The sequence below is a fragment of the Chrysochloris asiatica genome, unplaced genomic scaffold (assembly GCF_000296735.1).
Source record: "Chrysochloris asiatica unplaced genomic scaffold, ChrAsi1.0 scaffold00047, whole genome shotgun sequence".
Classification (NCBI taxonomy): Eukaryota; Metazoa; Chordata; class Mammalia; order Afrosoricida; family Chrysochloridae; genus Chrysochloris; species Chrysochloris asiatica.
In genome coordinates this window covers 11,048,886-11,058,074 of record NW_006408565.1, presented here as the reverse complement: position 1 = coordinate 11,058,074, position 9,189 = coordinate 11,048,886, and the positions used below count along the sequence as shown (strand labels likewise).

At 39.1% G+C, this 9,189-nt stretch overlaps 1 pseudogene; it reads right to left on the bottom strand.

Moving 5' to 3' along the window:
* Window positions 1-1,472: 1,472 nt before the first annotated feature.
* The window catches only part of LOC102834670, a 39,406-nt pseudogene continuing 31,689 nt past the window's right edge, over window positions 1,473-9,189 (bottom strand).

Below are 9,189 nucleotides of genomic sequence, written 5' to 3'. Positions count from 1 at the left end.
GAAGACTATAGTCGTTGATCTTCATCAGTATTTCAAGTCTCTTTGCTTCTACCAAGCAAGGTTGTATCATCTGCGTATCGCAGGTTGTTAATGAGTCTCCCTCTAATCCTGATGCCACATTCTTTTTCATATAATCCAGCTTCTGTGATTATTTGCTCAACATACAGATTGAATAAGTACAATGAAAGGATATAACCCTGATGCATATCTTTACTGATTTTAAACTATTCAGTAGGATTCAAAGGCTAGAGCTGGGGTCCTTCTGGGGGTGTGGACCAAGCAGAGCTAAAGACAGGCAGTAATGATGACAGGGAAGATATGATGGTAATAAGGGGAGACAGGAACAAGCAGAGACAGTGCCAGAGAAAGCTGAGATGGTTACATATGGGGACAGAAACAGGCTGAGGCCAGAACAGAACACAGTAGCATTTGAGGCAAAATGAAGACTATAACAGGCATCTGATGTCACAAAGCAGAAGTCAGGGTACAGCCTCTTCCTCCATATTATTCTATCTCTGATGTCCCTATTTTCTTTTGTTATCAAACTCAGATAGAAAGCTGAGACCCAGGAAGGGTAAGAGATAATTCAGAGATATAGCCATATGGGGTAAAAGCCTGACTAGATGTCAAAAGGAAGGTGTCAAAGTCCAAGAAGCATCTTCTTAGGCCCCATTATTCCTTTCCTCATTAAAAGATGCTTCATACCCAAGGTCACACACAAGTTATACACAGATATTGTTGTTGTTGTTGTTGTGAAGTGTTGTTGTTGTTGTGAAGTTCCAACTCATAACGATCCTGTATAGGATTTCTGAGGAGTGGCTGGTGAGTTTGAACTGCCACCGACCTTGTGATTCAAACCAACCGTGTGACCCAGCACTTTATTCCAAAGCACCACACTAGGATTCTATACACAGTGTGTACAAAGCCCACAGCATCTGACCCAGTGTAACATAGCCTAATCATTCCTCAAACTCCAGTGATGTAGAGCACACGGGGACATTTGAGACTCTCTTCCTTGAGCAAGAGCTACTGTTGATGCTTCCATGCCAGCTCAGTCCTCACCTCCTCTGTGACTTCCATTACTTCTTATCAGGATTATTTGTCCAACTACCTGTGTCAGTGGTTCAAGCTCACCAGCTGCTCCTCGGAAACCCTATACAGGGTCGCTATGGGTTGGAATTGACTCAATAGCACTTAACAACAACAACTACCTGACTGTGTGGCACTGCAGGTTAATGTGCTGGACTGCAAAGTTGGTTTGAACTGCAAGGTCAGCAATTCAAATTCACCAACCACTCCTCACAAAGCCAATACAGGGTTGCTATAAATCAAAACTGAATGCTCATCATCTGGACCTTTCTCTCATCTGAGTCTTGAAAGAAACAGAGGGTACCTCCTACTTACTATTGAAGTCAAAATGTCCAGATGCTTGCCTCTGACCTCCTGCACACATTGTGGACACATGACATAACCTAAGCCAGTCGAAGTTCTCGCCCTAAATATAGACCAGAAAACAGTAGTCCTGAGAAGCAAGCTAATGGAGACTCCACTCTGAAAATGGTAATGAGCTGCATCTGGCTCCCAGGGCAGCAGATGAAAGAAAGGAGTCCAGAGGTAGCCACAGAGTTCTGAATGCACTGGTCTTTGGCTGTGGCCCTGGCTGCTCCCAACCTCCCTAAATCCAGCCCTTTCTCCAAGCCTGGCTCAGTGGGCTTCCTAGACTTTCTGTGAGGTTCCCAACATATTTTCAATAAATTACTTTTCTAGCAAACAGTAGAGACAAAATAGATGGCTGGGACCCCCTAAAAATTAAACACTTATGTGCATCAAAAGATTTAACCAGAAGAGGAAAAATGAAAAAAAAAAAAATAAAAAAAAATAGAGTAACGAGGAAACCCACAGACTGGGAAAAACTTTTTTGAAACTATGTATCAGACAAGGAACTAATATCTAAAATTTATAGAAAATTGCAACACCTCTATAAGAAAAAGACAAACAACCCAATTGAAAAATGGACATAGAATATGAACAGATACTTCACCATGGAAGACATTCAGGCAGCCAACAAACATATGAATAAATGTTCACAATCATTAGCCATTGTTGTTGTTAACTGCTGATGAGTCGGTTCGATGTATAGCTACCCTGTACAGGGTTTCTGAGGAGCAGTTGGTGGGTTTGACCACTGACCTTGTGGTTCAAACGGACCTTGCAATCCAGTGCATTATCCTGCATCGCCACACCAGGTCTCTGATTAGCCATTGTTATTGTTGTTAAGTGCTGTCAAATCAGTTTTGACTCATACTGACCCTGCACAGTTTCCAAAGAGCGGCTAGTGAGCTTGAACCACCGACCTTGCCAAGCAAACTGACTTGCAGTCCAGCCCTTTAACCCACAGTGCCACACCAGTACTCCATTAGCCTTTAAAAAGATGCAAATCAAAACAATAATGAGATCTCATCTCACAGTAGCACTAATCACAAAGTTAAAAACAAAAACAAAACAACAGATGTTAGTGAGAGCATGGAGAGACTTGGACCCTCCTACATTGCTGGTGGGACTATAAAATAGTTCAACCACTCCTGAAAACCGTACTGCACTTCCTCAGAAAGTTAGAAATAGAAATACCATATGACCAAACAATCCCTCTACTTGGTATATACCCACAAGAAATACGAGCCAGCATTATTCACAATAGCAAAAACATTGCCTAAATGCCCATAAATGGAAGAATAGATAAACTTTGGTACATACACCAAATGGAATGCTAGGCAATGTTGAAGAATAATGATGAATCTGCCAAGCACCTCATAACATGGATGAACCTGGAGAACACTGTTGTTGTTAAGTGCCATCGAGTCGATTCCGACCCATAGTGACCCTGTACAGGGTTTCCGAGGAGCAGCTGGTGAACTTGAACCACCGTCCCTGCAGTTCAAACGGCTTTGCAGTCTGGTGCATTAACCCACAGCGCCACACCAGGACTTCCTGAAGAATAATATGTTGAGTGAAATTAGTCAATCATAACAGGACAAATACTGTACGAGACTATTATTGTAAAAACTTAAGAAAAGGTTTTCATACTAAAAGAAACATGGTTTGATGGTTACCAGAGGTGGGAGGGATAGAAGAATAAATCACCAGCTAGAGGGTAGACACACATTAGCTCGGGTGACAGAGAGGGTAATATACAAGGGAGAGGACTATATACAAGAAGAGGGAGAGTAGCACAAGAATGATGAAGACAGGTAAAGACACAGGGAGGTGTGCATGGGTTTAAGAGACAGGTAAATAGTAACATACACACAAACTTGGAACAACAGTGTTCTGTGTGTAGATACATGCACTGAGATAATATATATGTTGTTGTTGCTGAGTGTTGTTGAGTTGGTTCCAAATCATAGTGACCCTGTATGGGTTTCTGAGGAGCGGCTGGTGAGCTTAAACCGCCGACCTTGTGACTCAAATAGACATTGCAGTCCAGTGCATTATCCCGCAACGCCATACCAGGACTCCACAAACATATGAGTTTGAACAAGATATTTGCACCTGGGCATTTATCCTTTCCTGCAAACACAACTATTAGCAAATATCTTAAGTAATGAGTTGCTGGACCTGGGGGCTCAGGACCATAGTCTCAGGGGACACTATGGTCAGTTGGCATAACAGAGTCGACAGAGACAATGTTCTACATCCTACTTAAGTGGGTGTTGTTGTTGTTAGGTGCCATTGAGTTGGTACCGACTCACAGTGACCCTATGCACAGCAGACCAAAACACTGCCCCATCCTGTGACAACCCCACAATCGTTGCTACACTTGAGCCCATTGCTGTTTCCACTGTGCCAATCAATCTCGTTATGGGTCTTCCTCTTTTTCTTTGACCCTCTACTTTACCAAGTGTAATGTCCTTCTCCAGGAACTGGTTCCTCTTCATAATATATCCCAAGTATGAGAGACAAAGTCTGGCCAACCTGGCTTCCAAGGAGCATTCTGGCTGTACTTTCAACACAGATTTGTTTGTTCCTTTGGCAGTCCATGGTACTTTTAATATTCTCCTCCAACACCATAACTCAAATGCATCAATTCTTCTACATTCTTCCTTATTCATCGTCCAACTTTCACATGCATGTGAAGCAATTGAAAATACTCTGGCTTGGGTTAGGCATATTTTAGTCCTCAGACTGACATTTTTGCTCTTGGACACTTTAAAGAGGTCTTGTGCAGCAGATTTACCTAATGTAATACATTGTTTGAGTTCTCAACTGCCTGCTTCCATAAATGTTGATGGTTGATCCGAGCAAAATGAAGTCTTTGACAATTTTAATCTTTTCTCCATTTATCATGATGTTTTTTATTAGTACAGTGGTGAGGACTTTGGTTTTCTTTACAGTGAGGTGCAACCCATACCGAAGGCTGTAGTCGTTGAACTACATCAGTAAGTATTTTAAGTCCTCTTCATTTTAAGCAAGCAAGATTGTATCATTTGCATATTGCAGATTGTTAATGAGTCTTCCTCCAATCCTGATGCCCGTTTTTCTTCATATAACCCAACTTCTCAGATTATTTGCTCAGCATACAGATTAAATAAGTATGGTGAAAGAATACAACCCTGACACACACCTTTCCTAATTTTAAACCATTCAGTGTTCCCTTGATCTGTTCAAACAACTGTCTGTTAGTCTATTCATTCTCTATAATGTTGTCCATAGCTTGTCATGATCCACACAATCAAAAGTCTTTGCATAGCCAATAAAGCACAGATAAACATCTTTCTAGCATTCTCTGCTTTCAGCCAAGATCCATCTGACATAGGCAATGCTATCCCTCATTCCACATCCTCATCTCAATCTGGCTTGAACTTCTGGCACTTTCTGTTAATGTACGTTGTAGCCGTTTTTACCTTTTACATGCATGCAATATTAATGATACTATCCAATGATTTCCACATTTCATTGATTCACCTCTCTTTGGAATGGGCACAAATATGGATTTCTTCCAATCAGTTGGCCCGGTAGCTGTCTTCCAAATTTCTTGGCATAGGTGAGTGAGTGCCCCCAATGCCACATCAGTTTGTTGAAATATTTCCATTTGTATTTAATCAATTTCAGGTGCCTTGTTCTTTGCCAATGCCTTCAATGCACCTTGGACTTCTTCATTCAGGATTGTTGGCTCTTGATCACATGCTACCTCTTGAAATAGTTGAACACCAGCAATTTCCTTTTGGTATTGTATTCCTTCCATCTTCTTTCAGTGCTTTCTGTATCATTCAACAATTTGCCCATTTGTTGTTGTTATTAAGTGCCATTGAGTCAGTTCTGACCCACGGAGACCCTGAATAGGGTTTCTGAGGAGCAGCTGATGAACTTGAATTGCCGATCTTGTGGTTCAAACTGACTTTGCAGTCCAGCACATTAACCCACAGTGCCACACAGAATCCTTCAATATTTCAAGTAGAGACTTGAATTTTTCTTCAGTTCCCTCAGCTTGAGAAATGCTGAGCATGTTCTTCCCTGTTGGTTTTCTAACTCCAGGTCTTTGCCCATTTCGTTATAATATTTGAGTTTGTTTTCTTGAGCGGTCCTTTGAAATTTTCTATTCAGCTCTTTTACCGTCTCATTTCTTCCATTTGTTTTAGCATTCTACACTGGTGAGTAACATCTGGTATCCTGAAAGTTCATAAGTAGCCAGCCAAAGTGCAACTATTGGTCTTTCCAAGTGTGGAAGAAAGAAGAGTGATAAGAATCGAAGAGACTTGGAATCAATTAGCCCAGTAGACTAATGGAACATGTAAACATCAGTCTCCATGACTCTGAGACCAGAAGAACTAGATGGTGCCTGGTTACCACTACCAAATGCTCTGAAAAGGATCACATTAGAGGAGCCCAGATAGAGTTGGAGAAAATGTGGAACAAAACACATTTTTTTTTTTTTAATAAGAAGACTGGATTTACTGGTCAGAAATAGACTGGAGGAACCTGAGACTATGACCCCTGACCACCTTTCAGGCTTGTAAAGGAACTCACCCTCATGGTTATGTTTTCAGCCAAGCAGTAGGTAGATATATAGGGTATAGGGGGACAACAACACTAGTAATGTATGCTCACCATGGAATGGTGAGTCCTCAACATTTTCCTAAGGGAAATGGGTAGAATGGAAATAGGAACCATAGGGAGCAGTGGGATAACTGTTGTTGCATGGAGGGGATTGCAATCATTGAGATGAAACAAGGTGTATGATTTGTTGAATGTAAAATTGAGGATCTTATCTGTAAATCTTCACTCCATTCACAATAAACTTTTTTTTTTTTAAATCCTTTTCTACTGAAATCCTCCTGAAGAGGTTTCTACAACTTACAAATAAAAATGATTCATTAATTCAACTGTTAGTCTCTACTCAGATGGAGCAAAAGAGAATGAAGGTAATCAAAGGCTCAAAGAAGAAACTAGTTCATAGGACAAATAGCCCACATGAGTCACAACCTTTTATAATCTGTGACCAGATTTTTAAATCTGTGACCAGAATTTGATGGTGCCCAGATATCACTACCTATTATTTCAACCAGGGACATAATATGAGGTCCTGGATAAAACGGGGAGAAAAAATGTAAAATAAAATTCAAATTCCAGACCAATCAAGACTAGAGGAATCCCTGAATCTATCATCCTAACATAGCCCTTGAACTTAGATTAGAAGCTATTTCTGTAGATCACCATTCAGCCAAATAATAGACTGCATACATGAAAGGAAAGAGAAAGAAACCAAAAAGGCTACTACAATAAACCGACAAAATAGAAATGCAAGCAGTACTAAAGGAAAAAGACAAAGAAAGCTTAAGACACACAAAAAACTAATTACAATACAGCAGAAGTAAGTCATTTTTTATCAGTAATTACAGTGAATGTAAATGGACCAAATACTCCAGTAGAAAAGCAGAAAGTGGTTAAATGAATTTAAAAACATTATACAATTATATGCTGTTTACAAGAGACACACCTAAAGCCCAAGGACACAAATAGGTTGAAAGTTACAGGATGGAGAAAATATTCCATGAAAATAATAATGAAAAAACACTGGAGTAGTAATCTTTTTTTTTTTTTTTTTTTTTAATGAATGAAGACTGAGAAAACAGATCATCAGTTCCACATTCAACAAATCATACACTTTGTGTCATTACAATGATTGCATTTCCTTCTATGTACCTTCAGTTAACAATTGAATAATGAGTAAGAAAGACTGAAGAAGAATTGATGCATTTGAGTTATGGTGTTGAAGAAGAATACTAAAAGTACCATAGAGTTCTAGAAGAACAAACAAATTTGTGTTGGATGAAGTGCAGTCAGAATTTTCCTTAGAAACCAGGATGGCAAGACTTCGTCTCTCATATTTCTGACATATTATTAGGAGGGACCAGTTCCTGGAGAAGGATATCATGCTTGATAAAGTGGAGAGTTAGTGAAAAAAAAAGGGAGACCTCCCAAAAAAAGATGGATTGCCACAGTGGCTCAAGTATAACAGCAATTGTGAGGATGGTACAACTCTGGGCAGTGCTTTGTTTTGTTGTACATAAGCTCGCTATGTGTTGGAACCAACTCAATGGTACCTAAGAACAACAACAAAAACCTCTATTCTCTTTAACTCTTGCACTCCTCCCTGTGTCTTCCACTACCTTCACCTTTCCTAAGCAACCTCCTTCTTGTTGTATATTGCCTTCTCCATCACCTAAGTTAATATGTGTCTATGCTCTACCCCATGAACAATTTTCCCTTCCCTCCTATCCCTGGGAACCATCATAGAATGTTTCTTATAGCAAGAAAAGTAGTGATATTAATATCAAGCAAAGTAAAGACAGAATCAAGAAGATTTAACAATCATAAACATATATGCACCCAACATCAGGGCACCTAAATATATAAAACAGAAGGGAGAAAAAGATGTACTATAATAATAGTTGGAGAATGCAATACACCACTATCAATATTAGACAGATCATCTGGAAAAAAGATCAACAAGCAGAGGACCTGTATGGCATTAGGAACTAACTAGATTTAATAGACAGACAGACATAGAACTCTCTACCCCAAAACAATAAACAATACAATATACATTCTACTCAGTGTGCAAGGATCATTCTCCAGGATAGATCACATCTTAAGTGACAAAGGAAGTCCTAATAATTGAAATCATGCAAAGTATTTTCTCTGACTACAACAAAGTGTAGCTAGACATCAAGGACAGAAAAAAAAATAACACCTGGAAAACACACAAACATATGGAAATTAAACAACATACTATTAAACTACCAATGGATCATAAAAGAAATCATAAATGTATTAGAGTCAAATTCAAATTTAGATACAACACACCAAAACTTACAGGATGTTGCAAAATCAGTATTCAGAGGGGAACTTACAGCAACAAATGGCTGCATAAAAGAAGAAAAAATATATCACATTAGCAGCCTAACTTAATAACTCCAGGAATTAGATAGAGAAGAGCAAACTATGACTAAATCTACCAGAAAAAAGGAAATAATAAATATCAGAGTATAAATACATGAAATTGAAAACAGAAAAATAGAGAGGATCAATAAAACCAGTACCTGGTTCTTTGAAAAGATCAATAAAATTAACAATTCTTTAGCTAGATTGACAACAACAATCAGAGAAAAGATGCAAGTAACTAAAATAAAAGGGACATTACAGCTAATCCAATATAAATAATTATGACAGAATGTCATAATATGGAAAAAACTGGGTAAACTAGATGAAATGGATAAATTCTTAAAAGCACGTAATCTACACAAACTGACTCAAGAGGAAATAGAAAATCTCAACAGACTCATATAAGTGAAGAGATTAAACCAATGATCAACAAAAAAAAAGTCTGAAACAGTTGGCTTCACTTGGGAATTCTCCCTAACATTTAGAGGAGAATTGACACCAATACTGTTTAAACTCTACAAAATATAAAGAAGGAAGGAATGCTCCCTAATGTATTCTATGAAGCAAACAACCCTAATACCCAAAAGAGAAAATCATAAGAAAAAAACCCACTACAAGCCAATATCTCTTATGCATGTTGTTGTTGTTGTCAGGTGCCATCGATTCGGAACCGACTCATAGCGACCCCATGCACAGCAGAACGAAACAATGTCCGATCCTGGGCCAACCTCACTACCGCCGCCACAC